The following is a 25,859-nucleotide window of genomic DNA, read 5'->3' as shown; positions in this document are numbered from 1 at the left end:
AACGAAAATACTACAATGTGAATGAAAATACTGCAACCATGTCAGTAAACAAAGAATGCTGCATCCAAGTCATTAAAGGCTGCCGCCACCCCCCAGCGAGGACAGGCCTACAGCCCAGCCTCGGCAGCCACTCACAATGGTGCCCTCTGAGCAGACTCAGATTAAGAAAGGACAGGATACTGGCCCTAGATAGCTAGGTGCCTGTCTAAAAAATGAATTCAGTGAGTCCAAATGTTTGCTTCCTCCCATACATAAAAAAGCACTAAATTCTTGAAATTGAGATACCTGGCTTTCTTTAAATAACAAGCAATCTTTTATTGTTCCAACAACCTGATCTTTGTTGTAAAGCTCCTATATATCGTAGGTCCTCCTCAACATCCAGCGAGCACTCCCTCAGAGAGATCTGAGAGGCTGTCATCCAGGCTCGAGTCCTCCCACCAAATAAAACATTACTCTTAACTTTTAGGCTGCACATGTATTTCAGTCAACAGATTTGGACACCATGAAGGGACCCAGAGCAGACTTCTCTCCACCTAAACTCTCCGAGTAACCGGAGCCTTGGTACCAGCAGTGGCCCTATGTACCCATCCGCCTCCTCAGGGAGTCCAGATGAATTTGGGTGAGTCTCTCCTGGTTCTCGGATCTCACATATTGGTTGATGATCCTGAGTTTTATCTGCCGCTATATCCAGGTACCTGGCCCTCCAGTTGAAAGAAAATGCGGTGAATTACCCACCCAGTGGAGACATACTGGGTGGGACCTGGTTGGAAGATAACGGGAAATACCCACCTTGAGGAGATGTCCAAAGTGGGGCTGGTGGAAACATATGAGGAAAATATTCACCCAGTGGAGACGTCCCGAGTGGGTCCAAGTTGAAAGACACTGGGTTCAGTACTGAGTGGTTAGGTAAAAGGCTAGTCTAATATTTTCCTCAATTTAGTTACCTCCATTGAATTTTTCAGGGTAAAAGTAAAACTCTTATGAGGAACCTTTCAACTCCAAAAATAGGACCATCCTCCTGGCTGGTAACAGCTTTCACGGGTGACAGAGTAACATGCAGGAGTTGTAGAGGCAAAGGCTTCATGCCATAAAGTTGTCCCTGTGGGAAATCTTACTAGCAAATTTGTTCTGAGAACCCAACCTTACAATGGGGAATAAAACTTTCAAAAAAAAAATAAAAAACAGAAAAGAAAAGAAAAAGAAATTACAGATTGTCAGCCTCCAACTATTACCCCAGCCAGGTTTATGTACGTACAAAACTTACAACATTAAATGGGAATTAGAAAAAAAAAAAAAAAAACCTCACTCTGAAAGTAAATAACCATGCCTGATAAAAACATTTTTTGGAATTCTGAACTTATAAAAACAAAATCCCCTTTAGGGGGAAATTGGATTTCTCTTCCTGTATCCTTGAAATGTAAATGTTTTATCTTTCTCTGGGTGTTTTAAGTGTGTGTACGTATATATATGTTTACTTTATTTTTCAAAGGAAACCTTGGACTCTGCCATACAAAAGGTTCAAGTACTGTGTACATATGGTGGCCACGCAAATAAATTGGGATTCTAAACAATTCTTTGATAGTACCAATTTTCAGATATTTTGCCATCTTTAACTTTGTTGCATCAGCCTGGACCACAAAGGCCTTTAGCTTTTGGAGAGTAAACCTGTGAATTTTATTTAGGTAACACCCCCACTCTCATGTGGAAGAGTCTCTTCATGTTATTGGTTTAAAGTCACTACATATATATATATATATATATATATATATATATATATATATATATATATATATATATTTATGTATAAATTGATGGCCATATGATATATCTTTTAATTTCAAAAAACTTTTACATTGGTGAAAGTTGAAAGAGATCTCATTATAAACAGCTGTTTTATTGGTACCTATTAAAATCAAGTCTAAAGGTAGAAAAATATATCTAATGGTTAACCTAAGAACTTAGTTAAAAAAATAAAACTGGTTTGAAAAGCTACATTTGTGTTTTTCCTTTCCGATTAATGTTTCTAGGGATGCTAATAAAAACTTAGAATAATTAATGTTAATTAGTTTGGATAACTGGAAAAAGGATTGTAAAAATGTCAAAAAAAAAAAAGATAACGGGCTTATCCCAAATGGATAAATATTTTTATATGTTTATTTTGAATGAGATAAATGGACATTTTTTGATTTAGATACAAGGTTTTTATACTACACTACGTAAAGTATAAAAAAAGAGCCAAAGATATCACCTACTACCACCAACATTAAAGTTCAAACAAGTCCGCTTTATTTACCACATTTTAAAATATATGTATTTGTAGGGCTAAAATATATATATATACTGAAATACTTGATCAATGATTGGGACAACAAACCAATTAATCAAATTAAAAATTAAGAAGGGCCTAAGCTCTTTGGCTCAAACTTTGGGACCCCAGAGGCTTTTCTATAAAATTAGATAAAATGCACGAAAAACAAAAAAAGGCTTTTGGCACTCCTTCTAGAAATAAGAATTATTGATTAAACCTAATAAATATAAAAATTAAAGGTATAAGATTTAATAAAATTAAGATAAAAGTTTGAAAAATTGGTATATTTAAATGGTCTTTATATAAACCTTTTGCTTAATTATGTTGTGGGACAGATATATTTCAATGGAAAAACGCTTCCCCTTTTTGGTATTATAAGGCTGGGCCCATATCTGTCCCTCTGAAAATATTAATTGAACAAAGTAAAGAAACCAATAGAGTTACATGAGCCATGCAATATAACATAAAACTAAAAACTAATATTGTGTGACTAATAAAAAAAATAATTATAGGTTTACCCTGGGTTTAACTTATAAATCAAGGAAAAGAGACCTTACTAACTGCTTTATGCAAGCTTTGGAAGACATGATAAAACAAACCTTAAAGTTTTAAAACATAGAATTCTTTACAGCTATTCTCACTGATACAAAAATGCCATTTAAGGAGATAAAATTCGGTCTGGGTGACAGAGCAGTTCTCTAGGGAACTGGAAGAGCGTGTCTTTGTCTTGCAGATCAGAAATGTAAATACAATAAACAGTGACCTAGGACTGAGCCTAATTAGCTCAATGAAATAAAACATAAGGCCAAGAAATTTTTGGCATTTTATAACTCAAAACTCTGACGGGTCCTTCAGACTTTGTGAAGAAATCTTAACTGTCTACTTCATAAATAGTAAGCCTTTGTGATTTGAGTAAGCAAATTCAGCTTACTCCAACTATTATTATACCTATTTCATAAGTAAGTTTTAAACTGAAGCTATGAGATCTCTAGCTTTTGTCTGTTTATAAGCCTGCGTACACATTATATATGTGAGATATTTCTACTGCTAAAAAAAAAAACCAAAGTCAAAGAGCTCTGCTTAATTGATGTAAAAAATAAGAGCTTAAAAATTAAGTATTTTTAAAATAAAAACTGAACAAATTGACTTTCAGCATCACGTGAACTGGAAAATATTCAATATTAAGATAATATTCGATATTGTTTAGTTTAAGTATGTTCTAATTAATATAGACATCTTTAAAGTCATCAATATTAAGTGTAATACCTTTACTGTACCTAGGTTAAATGAAAGTCAAATAAGACCCTGTTATATCTGTTGCAGATTTGTCAAGAAAAAAATAACAGTAATGTGGTGTGGTAAAATTTTAAGTAAATTAAATGCAAATGAGATGAGAGCTTTGGGTAAATTATTAAAATATATTTTTAAAATGTATGCTTAAGATAATCTCTAAATGTTTGGTATCTTTGAATTCTAGAGTTGTGCTCAATTAAGTTTAATGATAGGATTTTATTAAATAGCTATGCCATTTTAAGATAAAATAAGATTGAAATATGAATTACTTAACACTTAACTTCCTCTTACAGTGAAACTAAAGGTGTTTAGAAATATTAATAAATCATTGGTGCAACACTGAAATAGTCTCTATTAGTAAGGGAATGATCTAAGTATCCTAGGAAAGTAAGATAAATGTGTAAAGGAAAATATAAGAATGGAATTATATTTTGTTAAGAACAGTGACTTTCTCCTGCAGCTGGTTACTTCTGAATGGAAGAGAAAATAAGGGACACACTAATATGAGTACAGAAAGCTGTGGAAGGTTTGTGGAAAGGGAAACCTGAGGAAAGTTTTGTACGTGGTCAGAATTGGCTAAGTTTAGAATCAAATTGGGCAACGTAAATGAATCTTAGACGTAAGCTGGTACAAGACTAGATTTGGTTTTCTCTCTGTTAAGAGGACAAAATTTTCTTAAAATATTAATCCACCTTCAGTAACAGATTGTAAAACTTCTTATACCACTTAGCTGATCTGTTTTGCCTTTACCTTTGATGTATTTTCTTCTTAATGAATAAGTACTACTTTACAGTGATCTATATGTTTATCTGACCAAGTGTTCTGAAATCTTTTAACAAGCTCCCCAAATATCAATTTCTAATTAAAGTTCTTTTAATCTCCAGTTAACTTTGGGATGCTCAGAGGGCCCCTGAAGCATCCCAAAGAGAGATTTTAAACTAGTAAGTTTCATTTGGCATGTTAAATAACATGGTATTGTCAAATGAATAATAAATCTTCTAAGGTTATATTGAATGAGAAAATACTATTAATATTGATATTGTAGAAATTATATGGACTCCCTAAAATTCTGGTATATCTGAAATGTTACCAGTGATAATTCTGGTTATAGTGAACAGGTTTCTTTAGCCATTATAGTTTAACGGTGTTTAACCATGCTTTTAAATCTTTTGTCATTTATAGACAGTTAATAGTTTTCTTCTGATGGTTTTGCAAAATGCTTTCTCTTCAAGCAGATTTACTGATTTCTAATACATTTTAAACTATAGCAGTGAACTAAACTGGCTAAGAAATTTTAAAGTTCTAATGAAAACTCTCATTAAAAAATTAGTTACATGGGACTGAGTAAACTGGTGAATATAGTTATAATTTTTGATTTTCTTTGAAATACTGCTGGCTTTTAACCTGTTTCCCAGACATAAAGAATCTCTTCTCCTTAAGCTAGTTATGATTCAAAGCAATTTAATAAATTATACCTAGGTAATCAGACTTCGAACAGTTATCTTTTCTCTCTATCTGATCCCTCAAGAGACTAAAAATACTTAGGTCTCCAGTGGCTCTACCAGACAAGTTAGGAAGATCATCTCCTAACAGATATAGGATTATAAAGGTATTTTAAGGATTTTAAAGAGAAAAGAATTTACCTAAATCTGTAAGGCAGAAACCCACTACAAGCCTTGACATGGCTTTCCTGGCCTTAGCAAACCTTATTAACATTCTACCCTTAAACTCTTTATTAAAACTTCCAACACAGCCAATTTAAAAAAGCCTATATGATCAAACAATCAGACTTAACTTATAAAGTAATTAATCTTCATTTGGCTTTATTTGGGAAAACTAAGGGTAACTTTAGAGATAAAAAAGATTATATTTTAGTGGATTTTAAATTCTAGTTTTGTTAATTGAGGTCCACATTTACTAAGAAACTTCCCAGATCATTCCTTGCTGTTATGTCACATAGCTGTACAGTTTAATTGAATTATGAAAAGAATACAGTAGGTTTGTTTCTGAAGCTCAGTAATCTATCCTTGGGTAAAGTTCCAATGCCCCATGACCTGCAGCCAGGGGATTATGCATACTGGAACAGGCATGACTTAAAGAACTGTCTCCAACCTGAATGGAAGGACCCTTCGTCAGGTACTCTTAACTAGATCATTCATACCAAATCTGAAGGAAACTGACTCTCGGATTCACTTCCTATCAGAAACAGCCCATGCCGTGCACTGGCCTATAGAGCATTGCTCACCTTAAAAAAATGTCCAAATGGAGAAAAAGCTACCAGGCCAGGATGAGAAGAAGATGACATCTGAGCTAGACAGCTGATCCAAGACACCGGACCAGGCCTGTATACCAATTACTTTGATAATTTCTCCTACCTTTGATTATGAACTCCAACTGTTAAGTTTATGGTAAATTACCTATGTCTAGTACTTCTGTGTTACCTTGGTGGGTTTCCCTACTCCAAGGCTCTAACTAGATAGCCCTCAGAAACGTTATTCTCAAAAGAAATTATAGTTCTCTTTAGGTCACTGTTGATCTTACAAGGTGGGTGACCTCACCTGGCCAATTAATACCTGCTCTGACCCTGACCGTAAATATGAACTTTCTCATAAGATCAAACTCAATCAAAAACACAAGCAAAATTTTAACTCAAAAATAAAACTTCTCGACTATTAAATTCTTACTAGTGACTTTTATAACGTTACTAGCTTTATTACTTATATACTGTCTATTTTATAAAATTGTTGTCTGTTATATTTCCCAATGTGTAACTAGGCCTACAAGATTGATGATGGCTAAACATCTTGAAGAAATAGATAAAATTTATAACCCTGAATAAAGTAATTGTAATAGTGTGATTCTAGGTATGGGAATGAGCAAAGAACGGTAAACACTTCCTGGATCATAATAGACTAGTAAGACAGGTGATCCAGAGAACTTTTAGTATCAACAGGGCCTGATAAAAAAAAACTAACACCTTGAATGGCAACTCAGAAGATTCTTCACCTGAACTAGGAATGAGCCATCCTAGCACCGTGGGACAAAATTGGTCGTGAAATGTCTCTCAAAATATTGGTCGAATTTAGGACCAAGGGGGAACACTGTGAATGAAAATACTGCAACCATGTCAGTAAACAAAGAATGCTGAATCCAAGTCATCAGCGGCTGCTGCCAAACCCCAGCGAGTACATGCCTGCAGCCCGGCCTCTCAGCCACTCACAGTGGTGTCCTCTGAGCGGACTCAGAGTAAGAAAGGACAGGATACTGGCCCTAGATAGCCAGGTGCTTGCCAAAGGAATGAATTCAATGACCCAAATGTTTGCTTCCCACCATACATAGAAAAACACTAAATACTAGAACTTGAGATATCTGGTTTTCTTTAGATAACAAGCAATATTTTATTGTTCCAATTACCTGGTCTTTGTTGTATAGCTTCTATATATCCTAGCTCCTCCTGTACCTCTTGGGAGAAGACCCTCAGAGTGATCTTAGGGGCTGTCATCCTGGCTCGAGTCCTCCTGCCAAATAAAACATAACTCTTAACTTTTAGGCTGAACGTTTATTTCAATGAAGTCCCAGAATAGATACAATTCATCAATTTTGTAATGGAACACACTGGATCAGGAAACAAAAGCGTGTTTTAGTCCGGAAAAACTTCGGGTTCCTCTTTCTTCCTGTCATTATACAATCCCACCAGAACTCATTAATTTGCTGTCTGCTCCTCTGGCAACCAAACTCATATAAGAGTCAACTCAGCAGAGCGTCCTGCTGGGGAGAACCCCCCCGCAGCAGCACTGCAGGCTGCCTGCCCTCCCGCACGCTCTGCTGACCCTTGGTGTCCTCCGTGGAGACCAGGCCAACAGAGCTGTTCCCAACAGTTGCAAAGTCGCACACGTTAAATAAATTATTTTATTTTATACGATATTTTACATATATACCGATCTCTGAAAACAGCTTTGCCAGAAGCCCAAATCTTCAACATCAATCTGCAAAGGCAAATCCGGTCCCCAAGGGAAAACAACACTTAAGAAGACGCTAAGGCCTCCAAAGTCCTCTCCACCACCTAAGGCCTCCAAAGTCCTCTCAAGGACCTTCAACCAAACTGCCTGGATGTCTGCAGCTGCAGGCGGTTACATGGCTGCTTTTAAAGGAACCCCTTCCTGCCCTCGGGCGCTACAATGTCCCTCTACGCCCTCCCATCTCAGGGTAAGAGCAGCCGCTGCAGAACCTTGCAGGGAAGCATTGACAGGACTGGAAAAAGAGGATCAGAGCTAAACTAAGCCTTCTCATGACACGAGATGGTCACTCTGTCACTTAACAGATGAAGATATATATAGAGAGAGAGGTGGGGTGATATTGTTCAAAATGACACAGCTAGTAAGTGGCAAAGCCTATAACTCTGTTCTTCCCTCGGCGTGAAGCCCCAGCTGGGACGCCCACAGGGTTCTCTCGTGCCTGCCTGAACAGTCCTTTCCTGTCACTCATAACCCACCACAGTGTCGGACCCTAGACTGCCTTTTCAGCATCTTTTCCATCCAGTCTCTCAGGAACAAGGCGGTTTGGGTCACTGTATGAATTCCGGCTCCCAGAAACCTCCTTGCTCAGGCTGGTCTTGCCTGTGCATCCGGCCCTCTTCTCAGAGGCTCTTCCTCCCCTGCAGGAGGACGTTTCCACTCTCCGCAGGGACACCCCCTCAGGGGAGCCCTCTTCTCGCCCTCAGGATGGCAGGTGTCCCAGGCCACATCCCCAGCTGCCGCATTAGTACAGCGTGCGCCCAGGTCTGCTAGTCACACCAGCAGCCCCAGAGCCAGGGATTATGCCCGGGCCACCCTGCAAACCTACTGCCCGCCTCACAGCCCCCAGCCAGCAGGTCACCTGGAAGTCACAGCAAGTGCCCTACCCAATCCAGAAGCCTCTCATTTGACAGCACCGCTGATGAGTGGTTTCCAACCTTTGGTCAGTTTCGCATGAAAGAGCACCTTCAACTGTGAAGCAGGGGGTTTTCACTTCTGCTCCCCATCCTTACTGGAAGCGTCAAGGGAAATGAAGAGGCCTTTCTCAACCCTTTTCTGATGACAACCTCCCACCCACAATACTCTCATGCTCAAGGGTTTGGGTCCACTTGATTTTGTTTCCCTTACACTAAGTGGCTCAAAACACTGCGGGATTCTTTCTCTTTTGAGGGTATTTCTACGCAGTTTCTCGGCTTTAATCTGTTTCTGTCTCTTTCTTCAGTATCCCTAGAAGTTGCCACTTCTTATCCCTTCATCAGCCTCCCTTCCAACATCTAGTCTAGGAAATCAGCTGTGATGAGGGGCCCGGGGGCAGTCACAGAAGATGCAACTAAGGCACAAAGAGGCTACATAATTTGCCCAAGAAGATCAGCTTCAATCCCCAAGAGTGTGTGTCAAGGACCTCTGTTTAACTCTTATGCTAAGCAAGCTAACTTTTTATAGATTATGGTTATAAACAGATGAGGTATAGAAATACATACAAGGACACCCATCAACTCTAAGATGTTCATTAACTCCACTATTTTGTTTCTATTTATTTGTATTAAAATAAAATTAAGAACCTCTGCAGTCAGAATATCAAAATGTTACTGGGCTTTAAATCCAGAATATAGAGGTGTTAATTGTGTCATTACTCATACTAATTTGCATGTTCACAAGACAAACTGATTTGAAAGTCTCTCTCCCCTCCCCCTACTCACTACTGTCTCTCACCTGAGCTCCCAGACCACACATCTAACAGCCTTTCATTTTACCCATAACTGAACTCATCAGTTATCCCTCAGAAGTCCCTCTGCAGCTTTCCCTCCTCAGAGTAAAGCAGGAACATCATTTACCTCATTAATCCACACAGAAACCTGGGCCTTACTCCATCCTAACTTCACAGTCATCATTCATCCTTTCCTTTTTACCATCTAAACATGCCTTCAATCTGTTCCCTTTTACCCACTGATCGTCCCACCACTCAAGTGGAAGCCACCAACACTGCCCACCTGGACTCACGATTCTCCCATGTGGCCCCACAGCCACTCTCCCCTACTTGAGACAAATGGGATTATGACACTCCCGCGCATTTTGGACTCTTTTCAAACCCACAGCTCTTAGAAGAAACTCCAAGTTCTTCACCTGGTGAAGGTCTTTGCCATGAAACTGTCCGCTCAGGGAGGGAAGGACACGCCCTCTCCCCTCGGCCCTGTCCTCTGGCAGAGCATCAGTTTGGGAGGACCTGCTGATCTACACCTGCCTGTATTCTAAACCTGGTCTTGAGTTTTTAGCAAACTGCTTCACTTATCCATACAAATCCAAGGTAGATTAGAAAGATTTTAGATGTTGAGCAAGACTATTGATTTGGGGATATTGCACTAGCAACCTGCAAGGACATGTTCTAATGATTGTGTCTTCTTAAAACCACACCCAGATTTAAGGAGTATTTGTGGAATGTCTTCGGAGTAAAAGGGACTGTACTTTTACAGACTTTATGTTTCATAACATGAACAACCCGGACAGGGTCACAAATGGAACTGCCTCACAAGTGACAGAAGACAGGTGAGACGCATATAGCAACAGGTCACAAAGATGGTAAGAGCAAAGTTGTTTCTCCAACCCCCGAAAAAATTCCCTCAAGAACAGAAAACTCTGAATTTTTAAAGTAAAATACAATCACATAAAGAAACAAAATAAATAGTCCTCTTCATCAGGGTTTCAAGATCTGACTCCAGATTTTTTAGCAGGCCATACTGAATCCTAACACAGAAAAGTCAGACGGACTAGTGGTGAATTATTTCCAGGAAAACTGCAGTAATTCCTCCACTTGTGTAAGGACATACACTCACCTGTCGAAGGTGAATGCAAACCGCATTCTGGAGTAATTCGGAAGTTTCCAGGCCCCGCTTCTGGATGGCAAGGACACGGACAGCTTTGAAGCATTCTTATAACTGAGTCGCCGGCATTCTTACACTGCAGGGGTAAAAGGAGGCCCTCAGTCAAGAGCAGAGGCGTTCCTGTCGTGTCTCACAGGTTGTGTCTCGGGGACTCAGTGCCCTGCAGCAGCCCAGCCGCAGGCAAGGACCCGCAGCGTGGCCCACCCAAGCAGGAGGGGCACTGTGCTTGAGAAAGCCCATCCCCGATGTGGTCAAGAGGGGCTGGTGGGGTTGTGTGAACCTATAAATGCCCATAGAATTACACCTACATACAATAAAATGTTACAATTAACAGTAGCAGGCTATTTAACAAAATTTCAATTGTCAGTGGAAATTTTACCATTCCTTTCTGCTTGTCCCCTGAACTCTGAGACAGGCTTAGGCTCTCTCACACCTGCAGCTCTGATACAATAGATGTGAAGTTATTTTACTTTGCTGCAAGTGTCTTCGCTCTCCGTGTCGCTGTGACTGTCGTCTCCTAACAGTCAGTTGTCTTCCTGGATCTCTCCCTGAGTTCCTTGCTCCTGCTTCTCAGATCCTAAGATAAAGGGCAAGTGAAGACATATGACCAGAAAAGACACTGTGGACTTGAACAAAGTCCTCAGTGACCCCTAGGTGAGTGCTGCCCACCCCTTACCTTTGATTCTCAAGGTTCTGCCCAGGGTGACATCCAGACAGGAGTGTCCTGGGCCAATTAAAAGCTGGGTGTCTTGGGCGCAGGGACAGGTGCAGGAGCTGGTTCCGGGGACGGGCCCCTCCCCACCTCTACTCCTCTCTCTCCCGAGGCCCCGCTGCAAATCCCTCAGGCTCCCTGAGCTTGTGTCCTTCTCTTCCTCTCTACTCCAATCCCTTTTACTCTTTCTTTAGTCCCTAATTATCCCCAGCTGAAGTGATTTTTCCATCACAGTATCTGAAAAAAATTCCTGCACCGTAGAAAGAGGTCTCCAGAGTTCAATGCCCATATGCTGGTTCCTGAAGAGAGCCCCTGGTTAGGGGGACCCTCACCAACATGGGGCATCAGACATGATGCAGGGTCGACCACCCCCAACAAGAGTTTGCTGTGACCCCAAGGCATGCACAGCATCCCTGCTCAAAAAGCTGTAGTTTGCCCACTTTTCCGTTATTAAGAAGCAAAAATAATAAAAAGTTCATATTTCTTACTAAAATTATTTATCAGGTGGAAAAAGAAATTGTAATAGAAAAGAACAAATTTGACTCCAATGTTAGATGTGTTCCTTTGGCTTTAAACTTGTGCCCTGATTTATAGGCTCAGAATTCCTAGCTCTGAACCTTTTGTAAAAGAAATTTGCCTTTAGCCTGAAATGCCCAAGAGGGCCTATTCTCCGGGATCTGATCTTAAAAGATGTTAGATCTTCTACACTTATGTAGAGATGGCAAGTTGCAAAATAGACAATAAACTTTTTTTTTTTTTAAAGGTATTACAGGGGAACAATGATTTGAACCACATGGACAGCTGCAAGAACAAAGGATTCCAAGGACAAACAATTCTTGCAGCAAGAAGTTTGCAAAAACCAACCACACCCTCGCCACATTTTAGTATAAAAGTTGAATGAATTCTGACTTGGGGAAGAGGGTTCACCAGGATTATCAGTATGCCATCTTCTGGGTCTGCCAGCTTTTCAAATAAAGTCACTATTTCTTGCTCCAACACCTCAACTCCTGATTTATTGGCCTGTCATGCAGCAAGCAGAACGAGTTTGGACTTGGTAACAAAATGACTGCATTGGAGGTAGTACATCTCCACAGTTTCCTCATTTGCAATATGTCACAACCTATCAATTTTATATGCTGTTTAACAACACAACCAAAAAACCTATCATAGGGAATTGATTCCATGGAAATAAAATTATTTCTACTATTTCAAAACTTTTTTCTATTCTAGTTTAAGTTGTTTTGATTATTGGAAACAAAATAAAACTCAAATCATTTTATTTCACATATTTTTGTTATAGCTACATATTTTAAATTCTACAATGATTTAAATTGGAATAAAAAATTGTTCATATAATAGTATAAAGATATGTAAACAATCAATGTGCATTTGGAAAGGAATGGATATTTACTAAAAATCCACTGCACATCTAGTCTTTTACAAGCATAAGCTGGAATATAAGCTCTATTATCAAGGGGTCTCCCACCCCCATTCTCACTGGCAAGTCCCTAAGAAATCAACTACCAAGGCACCAGCATAGAACCACGCAATCAGTATTTTAGGTATAAAATAGGAAATTAGCTCATTCAATTCTGTAACAAAAATCTTAAAATAAATACTGAACTTATTTACGGACAAAGAAATTTGGACACAAAAAAGTACAGTTATTTCCCCAAGGTCACAAAGCTAATAACTGGTAAAGGCAAGATTTGAACTCATCTGCCTGATTCTAAAAACTAAGGTGGAAATCCCATTCGACTGGGGAGAGTCCAGCAGCACAGTCTATCACCCTATCTTTGTTCAGACCTAGCTTTAGCCTGAGACCGCACCCCATTCCTATGGAACTCGAGGGCAAAGGATAACAATAAAGGTTTTATATCCAGTAGTTTCTTAGGTCTCACTTATATAAAGTGTCAGCAGGTCAGCAGAAAATCTCTGGGAAATATGAGTGGGTCCAGAGCTTTTTGCTGATTAGAAACTCAGTCTATCAGGACAGAGTGACCTTCCCATGAGAGGCCTCATGGACATAAACTAAAGGCAGCTGAGCAATGAAATCTAGCAAGACCCTGGAACTCAAGCAAGAAGGATCCCTACCATCCCGTGCCCAGTTGCCTGTTCACCCGCGTGGACATGATGGCAGGAGACCCAGGCTCTTGTCCAAGTTACACCATCATGGATTTTCACCCATAAAAAGTTATGACTCAGTGCTTTCGTAAGTCCTTTCCAACTCAAATATGATGACACCAATATCTAAGCAGAATGTCTATGTCTCCACTTCCTCTTCTATTAAGAGAATATTTCTATGACCACAAAGCAGAAATTCAATTAAAAACACCATGCACGAAGCCAGGTGAAAGTCTGCGTAAGAGATTTTGCTCTCATGCCCAGTGAATGAAAACTCAGAAAAAGTGGTTCTTCTCCCTCAGCAAGTGGGAGGTAGGCTGATTGTGTGTGTGTGTGTGTGTGTGTGTGTGCGTGCACGTGTGTGTGTGTGTAAATCAAATACAATGAATTCTGGGATGTGTACAGACTTTTTTTATGTTACTGTCATTTCATGAGGATGAGTCAACCTTTAAAGTAATTTGAACCTAATATTTTGAGAGATTCTCAGGCTCTTTTGGTGAAGGAGGGGAAAGGGGAAAGGGGAAAGAAAAGGAGGAAAGAAGTAAATGAAGCAAAGGAGTAAGAATACTGCTAGGGAAAGGCAAGACATTAATTTTGTTCCTACTTGCATATCACACAAATTAAGAACTGGCTTTCCTCCATGTCTTGTCGAGCACTGAGTTGCAGAAGAAGAGGCGACAGGCCATTTTTCACTGAGATTGTGACTGTACATAGCATCTTATAGACACAAATCATTTACCCTGATCAAACACTCTAGCAGCAGGCCGTAATTTTATTTTGAGAGACAAATAAACAGGATTTCAAAGAGGGTATATAACTTGACAAAAGTCAGAGAACCAGTAAACAAGAGAGGATGAATTCAAACTCAGATCTGAATGCAGAGTCTGATCTTCCCACTCACAGGGCTGGAAAATCCTTAACACACAGGCTCCCCAGCTCCCCTGCATTGATCCTGGCACCAAGCATTTCCAATGACGATGGTCTCCAGTTCTCACAGACACAGCACTCTGTGCAGCCAATGACCTTAATCGGACCTTGATTATCTACCTGCCACGCCCACAAGGCTTCACCATAAAGGCAGGAAAGCTGGCTTTCAATTGCATACAAAGCCATCCCTGGTCTAACCTGGGATCTTCTGAGGCTCTCCAGCCTAAAGGCAGCCATGAAACTGCTCACAGTTTGTGCATGAGCCACACTACCTCTGTCCATCTGTCTCCCCACCTATACAACTTAGCTATGACCATTTTAATAATCTTGGAAACAAATTTTTAAAAACACAAAAGAAAGGATTGTGGAACAAGAAATTAATACTTACAATTTTAAATGAAAAGTTGCAAAGTGAGTATTTACAAACCAAATCTCCCTTCCTAGGTGTCAGTTTAAACAGTTAAAAAACATAATAGCAAAAAATTCTCACTTACATAATTAACAAAAACATCAACAATAATCTGGAATAAACTCAAAATTAATATCCAAGTTCTACATGGAGAAATCCACACGACTGTACTGAGGGGTAAATTAAGATGTGTGAATGTAGAGACATCAACATATTGCATGGAGGAAAGCAGTTTTGTAAAGATGTAAGTTCTCCTAAAGATAAGTGAAAACTTACTAAAAATTCCCATGAAAAATATTATCTGTTTTTTTTTTTAACTGGAACAAAGTATTTTAGAATTCTTCAGGAATAATAAAGTCATAATAGTAGCCAAGAAAATTTGGGATGTAAGAAAAGAATCAAAAAAAAAATCGGACTGTCAGATATTAAATAAATTTTTACAATATATAAGATATAGCGCTGGGGTATGAAAGTAAGATTGACAGAAATAAATCATTAGCTCAAAAAGAGACTCTAGTGTACATAAGTATTTTGTACAGGTGGGATTTCAAATCAAAGAGCAAAGTATGGATTCAATAATTGTCCTGGGACAATCAGAGAATCACCTGGAAAGAGCAAATTCTATTCCTGTCATAATGACCACCAGAAAAATTCCAGATAGTGATGTAAATATTAGAAAGTACTAATAACAGCAAATACAACCCTTTGCTCACATTAATTCCACTTCTCCTCAGTATAACAAGTACTATTATCTTCTCCATCTTAGAGATTATAAAAACCTACAAAAGAGATTTATACCATTATAAAAATTATTTCTAAGAATAATACCAAAGATAAAACCCAAAAGGAAGACATTTACTATCTTAAGAATATTTTGGGCCACAACAAAGGTAAACCTACTGAACAAAATGAAAGGCAAGTAATGACAAGGAAAAGCTCTGTGATACATGTTGATGAAGACAAGGGGTTAATGTTCATAACATACAAAGAGCTGTCACAAAGCAACCAGAAGCTCCCTCACTTAAATGTGTGCAAAGGACAAAAGATCATTCACTATTTAAAACTCAGATGGCTAATGAGAGAAAAATGCTCAATACTTCACTGGTCATCCAATGCAAATTAAAACAATGAAAAAGCACTTTCGCTCATCATATTGGTAAATATTTTTAAAAGATATTCTAGCTAGTGTCCATCTGTGGGAGAACAAACCATGAGCGACCTTTTCAGAGGACATGTCAATGGATATGTAAACTCTAAGAAACGTGCGTACACACAAACTCAACTCCACTGCTAGGAATCGTTTCGTTTAGAAAAAAAATCAGTTCAAAAACATGTACTCATAAGGGCATTTACACAGCACTGTTTACAATGGTGGGAAGAAAAGCTGAAGTGAAATCATATGCAACGATAGAGAATTGGTTACATAAGTTATTTCACATCATTTCATTCCCCACTGGAGAAGGAATTTCTAGGGTCACTTGAAAGGAGCCTGTGAAGTATATAATTGTCACATACAGGGACTAAATTTCCAGAAGTCTTAACTAAGGGAATACTCATACAAGGTCACAGGAATATCTGTACAAGAAGGACGCCAGTCAAACATCCTTTCTGACAGTGGAAAATGGAGAAAAGTTAAGTGTCCACCATCAAGAAAATGATGCGATAAATCACGGTGAGCTGCAGGCCCTGAAGGAGGTGGCATTTTGGAATGGTCCAGGGTCTTGTCCACAGCAATCTCCCACCAAAGGACTCTTTGCACAAGAGACCACACCTGTACATCCGGAGACCCCTCCACTCTATCTGAAAGGACTGGGTGAGTCTGGAGTGGGAGGACGTCTATGATATACCCCTGAGTGAATGAAGCGAGCTGCCGAAAACATACAGTATGGCCTTATTTTCAATAAAGCATATATACACACACATATACATATATTTCTGATATACATGTATGTATGTAGGTATGTATGTAAAGATGTATATATATGTCATAGGCATAAAGGTCATGAAATATATACACCACATTTTCAACAGCTATTACTCTCAGGAAATAAGGGGAAGGGAGCTAGGGGCTTTTACCACCGCTGTTCTCTTTTCAGTATTTCATTTAAGTATACTTGGAATTTAAAAGTTTATTTAAGTCCAAAGTAAAATGGATGATGCCTCTACAAGACAGAATGCTATACTGGTCATTAAAAATCATGCCAGGGGATATTGTAGAAAAACTTTTAATAAGCCGAATGGAAAATGGAAGTCTCCACACAGTAAACAGGCACAGAATGCTTGCTGGTTTTTATGACAGAGCTGATACACACTGACGAAAAGAACAGAAAAAAGATGTTAAAGTGTTAATTATTATCTCTGAATAGTGGGACCAGGATAGCCTGTTTTGCCCCATTTTTCAGGCTTATTATATTAAATACATATTATTTTTACTCTGAAAAAAGCATTTTTAGATGTCTGGTACCACGCATTGGAGAAAATACACGAGTACTTACAGAAACAAATAACTAGGAGACACGGCAGCAGCGCCACACAATGTAGAACGGGCGATCCTGAATAACACCGCGCAGTTACATAAGGACCCACAAAGTGAGAGCACCTGCTATAACAGGGCACGGCCCCCTTCTATTTGTCAGTTGTGTCTTCAGGGCGGAGGCACTTCTGAGCACGGCCAGTGTCAGTGGTGGTGTCTGGATGGATGCCACTGGAGGTGAGGGCCCCTGAAAGCCAAGAGGAAGAACAGAAATTATCCTCTGCTTTTTCTGTCTTGTTTCTTTGTTACTTTTAAAGAGAGGCGTAAATAACATAAGCTGTGACTCTTCCCTACTGAAATTTCAGAAATGAAACCGTTTTTAAAGTCTTCACAGCTTATATTCTGCCTATAACTTTTTCCAAAAAAGCATCATATTTATTAAATGTTAATTAAGTCAGTTAATTAACTCTGTTGAAAACTTTTATTAAAGAACATGAAATGCAGAACGTGAAAACACCAAGCCTGCAGTGACTACCTTAGCTGTATTGACGGCAGTGCAGTCAGCCCCCATCATCCCGTGGCCCTGAGCTCCTGATGCTGGTAAGAGAGCACGCTGCCGCCTCAGATGGAGAGAAACAATGAAAGCATTTTCTGAACCCTACAGCACTAACAAAACATAACTGACAAATCGCAGGCTCCGTTGAGGCTGTCATTATCTGTTTCTGGCCAACACCCTTCAATGAGTAGAACCACCCAATTCCCGAGCCATGAGACTCACGTGGGAAGCAGTTTTGGAGAAATTTCCAGATATAGAATGTAACCAACTATATATTGAAGTCTGACAAAAGAAACAATGAAATACTATGCTTTTGTAAGACACTCAAAATATTCTCCTAAGCCTTAGTAGCTGGAAAGACCGGGCTTCTCCTAAGCCACTTATTTATTTCAGAGCCAGTGAGCATCTCCCACAAACCCAGTTTCCCTGTGTCTGCTGGGAGCCTCAGGCACACTTTTGTTCTCCATCTTATAAGTGACAGGGCAGAGGTGTGTGTCTCACACCTGCAACCCTCACACAGGCTCGCCCCCTAGCCTCACTGTCTGAACTTGGCCCCATTGTCTCACCTGTTTATATGGTATCTGTTCCTCTGTAAGCTGCCTGAAATGCTTTTTGGAACAAATCAGAAGAATGAGTGGGTAGAGAATTGGACAGATGGACAGGTGAGAGATGGGCAGACAAACAGTGAAACTCCAAGAAAAGGGGAACAAAGAAAACTTCCTATGCAAAACCCTCTTCTAGTCAAGGAAGAAAACCACCACGGAGAAGTGTGAAGAGGTAGGTGGCTTAGGACTGTTTCCTGGATTCCATGAAATGTCACAACAAGAGATGAGAGGGTAGAACTATAAATAATAAAAGAAAATAAGCACGCATGCTTGAAAAATATATCTACAATATGCACTTTCTAAAGAATAGATTCAAATCAGCAAGGCTCAATAACACAATCCTTGGGTATTTACAGAAGTGAGAATCCCACCTCCAAACCACAAGGCATCCCTTTGGAGCACTATGAGTCTACACGGGACGGTCATAAAGCCGTCACCGCAAAAGGTATGCCATCCTGCACTTACGAGGTACGAGCAGCTGTGCTCGGGTTGCCTACGGGCATCATTTACACCCCTCAGCACCTCTTTGGGTGACGCCTAGCGAGCCCGTCTCTGCAGGACAGAAAACAAGTCCGGGAGAGGCAAAGCCGACCTACCAGTTCTCTATCTCACAGGGCTGGTCACTCCAGAGCTGGACTCGAACTCGGACCCACGTTTGTAACCACAGTAGTACCGTGATTAATGTGTTTTTGTGTGTATAATTCATTTGTTTCTGGCATGAAAGGATATTTAATAAATGTTCGGTTGTGTTGTCTATCTTATTAGCTCACAATCAATCTATATACAGTTGAATTGTTCTCTTTTCCCCTGGAGAAAGGAACGGAAAGTGCAGGGGTAAGAATGAAGAGGGGCTCCATTCTTTATCTGGTACCTCATCTCATCCAAGTCCCCAAACAGGGTGAAGGAGCAAATGTTCTCTTCATCTTTTAAAGAGAGGGCTCCACTGAGGGTGGCTTACTGAAATCCAAAACCAAGGCTGGGGGAAGGGCACAGGCAGCAACGAGAGCAATATCACCTGTAGGAAGGCGAAAAGAGCTCACGGGAGGTCTAAGTGGGTGTGCCTCATTTAATTTCAATCGATAAAAGAATACCACAGTCTAAAAATACTAGCATGCAATGTATTTGCTCTTTCTTGACATCTAGCAAGTTTCCACAGCCCCCATGTAACATTATCATGTACCATTGAAAGGAAGAGTCTACAGACAGGGAAAATCAATGCCACAGGCAGGCTGAAAACCAGGCTGGAGGAAAGGAAGAGAAAGGGAATAGTTAAGAAGAGGGGAAAGGGTGGGAAAAAGACATCATCACAAGAACTCTCAAGCATCATCCAACAATCATATAATCATTCATTCAAGAGAGAGTTACTGAGGTCTTATTTTTGCAAGATTTTACCAAGGGTAAAGAAAAACCACAGCATCCATGGTGGAAGCAAGTGGCGGGGCTTACATTCACTTCTGATCCCTGTACATTGCACATTTGTCCTCAGTATAAAGGCAAAGAAAAAAAGTAAAATAATACTCTGTAAACTCAATTCATTGTTGAAAAAAAATTAAAGAAGGCCTAAATACCTGGACAGACACACCACGCACATTCCTGGATCAGAGGACAGCACTCTTGGAATGGCAGTGTTCCACAGAGCGATCCGTATATTCAATGTGGTCTCGATCACAATCCCAGTGGTCTCCTCTGCAGAAACTGACTAGCTGCTGCAACAATTGACATGGGAATTCGAGGGTCTCAGTAATCAAAACGTACTTGAAAACAAGAACAACGTGATAGGACTTGTAATTCTCAATTTCAAACCTTACAACTATATCTCCAGGTGAGATTAGAGGCCATTTTTAACTTATTAGAGTGTTTATCCTTATTTTCCAAATTCTCTACAATGAATATAACTTTTAAAATAAGAAAACTAAAAGGTAACGTATCTTTTAAAACATGCACACCAATTCATTCATTGGGAAAAAATATTTTAACTATAAATAGGTAAACAAATATCTAGTGAAAAAGGACTACTTAAAAACAAGAGTGTATTTACATTTTTCATAAGTTGAAAACTGAAAAGCACAAACACATCAAGTTTCTAGGGAGACCGATGCAACATATTAATAGTTATTTCCAAAATTCTAATTTAACAATGAAAACTGAAGAAAGGGAAAATCGTGATTGACAGCCAACTGCAAACACATGGAGAGAAAAGGCCTAGAAATCATAGTTCCTTTAACTCTGTTACTAACTCAATAGGAGAGGAACGTCCTCACTGAGGGGACAGTGGAATCCCATGCATAAGACAGGATACACAGTACAAACTGCACTAGAATCGGGGGTGATTTTCTTAGAAGAATTCTAAAGTTACAACATTGCTGAAAAACTATAAAAACACTGACAGACAGATTAAAACACACAGTCATATATATTATTTAGAAACATATGAAGTCTGCTCCCATGTTGCATAGAAATACAAACATATTTGTTCATTTATGGGCACTGATTACTTTATCCCAGGTAAAATATTTCAACTAAAACAAATAATAAATAATACACTCCTGTTGTCAAATCTAGTTGATAAGTTACTCTGCTATGTAAACATAATGTGTCTGAAATTGATCTAAAGTTAGTGAAAAAGAGCTTTGTATGGTTTCTTGAACACTTCTCAAAATACCAAGCTTAATTTTAAAATAGATCTGAGCAGTATTTCTACATGATCTTTTCCCTCGTGAAATGAACAACACAGTCTGTTGTCAAAATTCTGTCCTTAGAATGATTCACGAGCACCGTATCCTAACAAAACTGCTAGACAGCAAGGCACTATCCAGACACTGTGACCAAAGAAATGAAACACAAGGAAGACAGTGACCCTATTCTGGAGGGCTTATAGTCTGTGTCAACACTGGGGTTTTTACTTGATTGGTTTGATTGTGTAGCAAAATGAAATCAATCAAGTACTTTCTTCTTTGAGCATTCTGTAACTCATGACTGTTTTTAGTGTTATAAGCAGGAAAGATTTAAGCATGACTTGATTAGGTCAACTTGCAACACTCATCAATGGAGATTGAGTAATAAAGAAGTTAACTGATAGCAATTCTTCTGCCTACATGAGACCTAAGTTAAACCTACACTGACCTCTGCAAGGAAAATGAGGAGATGAGGTCCCAAATGAGAAAACAAACTAACAAGAATTCAAAAAAGGAAAGATTTTTTCATTAACGATTCCAGGAAGTAGTGGAGCAAGCAGTTGAATATCACAGATGCTGGGGACAATCATGAGGTTCTGAACTCCCACAGCACTGGGTAGCTGTGACACTGATATTTCAGTGAAATTTTCTGCAACTCAGTCTCCGATCCATAGACTGGGGACAACAACAGCACCCGTCTCCTAGAACGGTCCTAACAATTAAGTTATTTTGTATATAAGAGTTTAAATAAAATACCTCATATATTATATAGTACCCCAAAAGCACAAGGAGAAAAGAAAACCGAGATAAATTGGAGTTCATCAAAATTTAAAACTTTCCTTCAAAGACACCATCCAGAAAGTGAAAAAATAACACACAGGAGAAAATTTTTTCAAATCATTTATCTGATTAGGAATTTGTATCTCCAAATTAAAAAAAAAAAACTCCTACAACTCAACAATAAAAAGGCAACTCAATTAAAAAGTGAATAATGTATATCAAAAGGTATTTTTCAAGGAAAATATACAAATGGTCAATAAGCACAATGAAACAATGCTCAATATCATTAGCTGTAAGGGAAATAAAGTCAAAACCACTAGGAGAAGCCGCTTCACACTCACTACAATAGGTTATAATCAAGAAAAGGGTAACAAGCACTAATGAGGACACAGAGGAAGCTGATCTCGCAGCCCTTGCTGGTGAGGACGTAACACAGCGTGGTCACTTTGGAAAACGCCTGGCAGGGCCTCAGAGAGTTAAACATTTGGTTTCTGAATGACCCAGCAATTCTGCTCTCTGGTCACACAAGTAAGAGAACTGAAAAAAAATGTCCAGATGAAAACTCCTACAGGAATGTTCATTGCACCATTACTTATCACAGCCAAAAAGCAGAAACAACCAAAATGCCTATCACCTGATGAGTAGTTAAACAGTGGGGCCCAGCCATACAGTGGAATATTATTCAGCAATAGCAAAGCATAGAGTACTGACCCAGGCCACAACTTGGACAAACATTGAAAATGTTACTCAGTGTGAAAGAAGTCAGTCACAATAGACGGTTCCATTTATATGAAATGAATCAATTTACATGAAATGTCCAGCACAGGCAAATCCACAGAGAGAGAACAGTGGCTCCTTGGGGCTGGGGGAGGATGGGGAAAATGGGAAAGACTGCTTATGCATACAGGGCTTCCTGTTGGGGGGATGAAAATGTTCTAAGATTGACTTGGATGCACAATTCAAGGCATAGAGTAAAAACCGCTGTATATTTTAATGAGTGAATTGTATTAAAATTGTTAAGAACAAAAACACCTCGGGCCAGTACCTTCCCATAGTAAATGCAAATTGCTAACTTTTATTACAGGAAGAAGAAACTGCCCTCAGCATGAAAGCAGGAGATCAGCAAATGTGAGTTAAGTGAAATTGGAGAAGAGCACTTCACTTGAAACAGTTGCTGAATGTACACGAAATATTCAGAAGTAGGAAAATCAGTTTGACATCAAAACGAAGCATTCTGCTTCAAATGCAGATCAAGGATTCGGCAAGCCCTGCTGCTAAAAATGACCAGAGAAGAAACCTGGTTCTTAAAACAAGCACCAGAGCCAACAAGGAAATGGTGGTGAGGAAAGCAGGCTGCCGAAAATATGGAACAGTTTGCTGCAAATACTTTCTCCAATTAAAATTCAAAAATGAAATGAAAGTGATGCAATGCTGTGTTGACCTTACGTGAATGGGCTTCCTCCGGTGCTCGACAGTTCTGTAACCCCGAATGAGAGACTCAGGAGAATCAGCATGGCTCCTGGTAGCCCCAAGTGACTGCCCACCAGCACGCTGACCACCATCACATCTGCCAGGGATGAACTGCAGAGAAGAGACCAACTTCTGAAAGGCACAGGAAATGTTGACCAGGGAAGAAAAGGCTGTGGTCTGTCCTGGGACAGAGGCCAGAAGGCTGCAGGTGAACTGGAGTGGCCCTGGGGCAGGAAGGGATCACAAGGAAGAAGATATCAATTCTCTTCTCTCTCTCCCTCGGGTAGGAGAGATAAACTTGCATCCTTCTCACCTGGAACTGTGTGTTCTGGCAGAACTCTTACTGACACGGAATGATTATTCAAGACTGTGGAAAAAGTCCAGAAATTGATAGGGAGTAGGGAGCCAACTCCAAGTGCCTCTCAAATGCTCCCATATTTATTGTGTATAATAAAAGGAAATAGTCATTAACAGTTGTGAGATAGTAAGCAGTAACTTGGGGAAAGAAGGGATGAGACAGAGATTGTAGAATCCACCTTGAGTACAAATTCTTAGTGTATCTTTAAAGAAGTCATGGGGTGAGGGGAACAAAATACATATTTTAGATATGTGAATTACAAAGCAAACCACCAGACCAGCCAGGTCCTTGTTTTGGGGATAACAGATAATCTAAAAGCACTCAAGCCCAGCTTTTATAGCTGAGGGCCTGGGTCCTTGCTTTGCAAACAGCAGAGTGCTATCTAAAACCTCAACTACGCAAGCAAAGCATTGTCTCTGATTTTTAAGGCAAGGAGACAGGAGTGAGGATGCACAGGCCCCTGGTTGCAAAGCAGTTACTAAGCATATTTTTTCTTTTTAAATTTGACAGGCGGCCTGGGTCTGTTACACTTTGTTAACCCAATCAAGGGCTCCCACATGGAACCATTATGTAGAATACCCTGGGATGACAAATCCTGGTTTTGGGTCTTTTCCTGCCAGCTTCAGCCACTCTAGAAGGGTCTAGGCACATCCCTGAATAACGATCCCACAGAACCACCCAAACTCTTAACTCCTGGTGCTTGAAACTTAAATTTTGCTCTACACAACTTAACATAGAAAAGTTTCAGAAATAAAAGATATTATATACTTTTTATAGCTCATCATAGGACTGAATTTTCTGATTGCTCTAAACTGCTTCTACTTGGTAAAGCACCTAAATCTGCAGGTGAATTCAATACATTCCTTTGGGCATAACTAGCCAGTTTGGGCTCGCTAACTTCTATTGGTCAAATACCGATATGCTTAATTGATTTCATTGTTCATCAATTTCAGCCGGGAGGAGAGGGAGTGTCACTCTGTTCCACAGCCCACCCTCAACTCTTTTGTCATCAGCAACTCAGGCCTCCTGAAAACAAAACAAAGCATTTGTTTCCCTTCTTCTACACTTTCCACAAACCCAACAGGAAACATCAGCCTGAAGAAAGAATTCAAAACAAATGTTAAAACAAAAATCTATAAACTGGAAGTATCTCCATCTCCGAATCATGATACACAATGACATGAGAGTAACTGTGTCAGGCACAAAGCATGCGTGAGCCTAACCACCTGATTTATGCTATTCAAAGGAAGGAAGGTTTTCGTATTTTTTATTACCACTCTTTATCATTGTTTCTGATTAACCCCAAAAAATTTTATGAAATAATTTAGCACTGCAATAACAGATTTTTGTTGTATCAATTACAGAAGGCATTCAGAGGGGATAGGAAAACCCACCTGATTAAAAAATTCAAAATATCTTCCCCTGTGAAGAACACATATAAAAACTGCAATAGAGAATTCAAATTCTTGTGGAGAGGATCAAAAGCCACAGAACCAAAGCAAAGTAATACTATGAGTCAATTCAAAATTCACTGGACAAACATGCTCAATGCATTCAAAGAATTATAAAGGCACACTGCAAACAATTCACTTAATGTTCTGCAGGCTAGAGGAAGAATTTCCCTCTTTAACAGACAGCAGAAATCAATAGGGTGCCCCACCAAACAACGACCAAAGAACAATCAGGTTGTTAACAGTTCTGAGAAATCAGCATGTTCTAAAGATCAAAATCCAGAAATTTTAAACATTCATTCACACCACAATGAAACAAGCACTTAAAAAAAAAAAAAACCCAGAGAAACTAAGCACATAGATCATGTACATAGATCAATGAGAATTTCTTGTGCCTCTGGAAGAAAAAAGAGGCTATACCCTTTTACTTGAAAAATAAAACTACTTTTAAAGATAACTGCTAAAACACATTTCATCATTCATGTTGCCTTGAAAAATCTGAGGCATTTGTCTCTGATTAGAAAAGCAATTCTGAGTAATAGTATGTTACAATTCAGTGCCAGTTTGCTTTAGAAGAAAAAAGAAAAGCTACTGTTTCTCATATCCTGCATAAAGTGTGAAGTGCCTCCCTGCCTCTTTCTCCTACCATTTTCTAAGCTCATGCTCCCCAACCCTTCTGAAACATGTATGAGAACCACTTATTCCCACCAAAATGCCAAATGACAAAAGAAAATCAAATTATTTGTGTAAATATATGCCTATACCTCGAACTGGACAAGAAAGGTGTCAGAAGTCTATATGGAACTTATTCCTACATCCCTGAAAT

General features: G+C 39.3%; 1 long non-coding RNA gene across 3 annotated transcripts in view; it reads right to left on the bottom strand.

The window, feature by feature from the left end:
• The window catches only part of LOC116279875 (uncharacterized), a 60,112-nt gene that overhangs the window by 13,412 nt on the left and 20,841 nt on the right, over positions 1 to 25,859 (bottom strand). Inside the window, exons 2-7 of one of the 3 annotated variants that reach the window (XR_012077790.1) lie at positions 23,201 to 23,335; positions 19,868 to 20,005; positions 17,161 to 17,385; positions 10,873 to 11,070; positions 10,446 to 10,569; positions 7,016 to 7,119 (exon numbers count right to left, since the gene is read on the bottom strand). This is a non-coding gene — a long non-coding RNA (uncharacterized lncRNA). The remainder of the gene's footprint in view (positions 1 to 7,015; positions 7,120 to 10,445; positions 10,570 to 10,872; positions 11,071 to 17,160; positions 17,386 to 19,867; positions 20,006 to 23,200; positions 23,336 to 25,859) is intronic. The other 2 variants (XR_012077788.1, XR_012077789.1) reach the window with 2 other exon arrangements.

This window comes from Vicugna pacos, chromosome 11, assembly GCF_048564905.1.
Source record: "Vicugna pacos chromosome 11, VicPac4, whole genome shotgun sequence".
NCBI classification, from domain to species: Eukaryota; Metazoa; Chordata; class Mammalia; order Artiodactyla; family Camelidae; genus Vicugna; species Vicugna pacos.
Note: the sequence above shows the minus strand (reverse complement) of the source record. Positions and strands in the feature narration are given on the sequence as shown.